The following is a 1,446-nucleotide window of genomic DNA, read 5'->3' on the forward strand; positions in this document are numbered from 1 at the left end:
GGGGGGGGGGTGGAGGGATACCCGCTCCCATGGCCTGCCCGTGCCGTGGGGTGTTCTGGTAGAGGGTGGGCCGCCGCCGCCGCCGAGCTCCGTTGGGCTTGAATCAATGCTTACAACTCCCAAACCAATCCGACGGAGTGCGAAAGATGAAATGTAGGCTCTGAAGCGCGCGATCAGCCCGCGCGAACCGAGGAGGGCGTTTAGTCTGGCGCAAACCGTCCTGAGAAATGGCGACCAACCACTTTCCGCCACTTTCTCTCCGCGCATTTTACTTGCGCCCACACGACAGGAAACCGGGGCCGCGGAACGTATCACACTAGCTGTCGTGTCTCTATTTTGGGCTGGGGGAAAGTAGTTTCCAGGCAGTGTACAACAGAAGCCCGAGTCGTCAATTTGTCGCTTTTTTGAACTGCGCGCGCGGGTGCGGCCTGCGCGCGGGTGCGCGGGCGGCCTCGTGGTGGCTCGGCCGACCCGACCGGTCCGGTCATCTGCCTAATCAGGGAGGGAAGAATAATACATGGCTAAGTTTGCGCTACAAATTTTCTATTAAAACTTTGGCTGTTTGGTATACGTTTGCCTAGCCGAGCTCCGGCGCGGCGAGCGCGGCGAGCGCGGCGGCCCCGCCCGAGCTGGCAGCCCCGGCTAGGCGGGCGCGCCTTTTGGTTCGGTGCGAATCTCAGACGCATTTGCATATAAATAGCGTGACTTGGTGAGGGGGACGCGGGGAGAGAGGGGGGTGGTTGGGGTGCGAGAGGGTGGGCGCGGGTACGTCGCGAGTATAATCTCATCTGCCAGTGAAAGGCATCATTTCGTTAGGGAGGCTTTTCCATCTTGCCGGAATGCCTATTCGCCGCGGCAATCATCTACGGGCGCAGAGCGTAGCGTAGCGTGGCGTGGCGTAGCGGGCTGCGATTGGTGTGACTGGGGGAGAGGGGGACACTCCATCACCCCTTACGAGTGTGACAAACCCCCCGGAAGGTTTGGCGCGGCAGGTCGCGCCCATGCTGCTTTTCTTTTCGCCCGAGAGACTATGAGAAGAAAATGCGGCTCTACGGTACGCACGGGGGCTAACGTGTAGCTTCCTGATACTGTTTTAAAATACAAGGTGTGTGGCGGTGAAAACTTGCAATGTTTTTATGTATGTGCGTTATTTCTTTGTATATTGTGGATTTTCAGATGCACTCATTTGTATTCGATGACAAAATGAGATCTATTCCAACATCTCGTTCCTAGGGGCGTTTGTTTTCTTTTCTTTAATCTCTCGCCACATTGTTCATTTTCAGCAAAATAAGACGCTATCGGCAACAATTACAACCGACTGAACTGCCTATTTCTTTGCGTGCCTCCTCCATACAGTTAGTTCCCTCAGGTGTAATCCTCGGCCAGCCTAATGAGCACGTCAGAGCCAAAAGGAGGTGGGCGCGGGGCAGGGCGGAGCGGAGTGGG

The sequence above is a fragment of the Frankliniella occidentalis genome, unplaced genomic scaffold, assembly GCF_000697945.3.
Source record: "Frankliniella occidentalis isolate FOCC.00 unplaced genomic scaffold, Focc_3.1 Scaffold135, whole genome shotgun sequence".
In the NCBI taxonomy this organism is placed as follows: domain Eukaryota; kingdom Metazoa; phylum Arthropoda; class Insecta; order Thysanoptera; family Thripidae; genus Frankliniella; species Frankliniella occidentalis.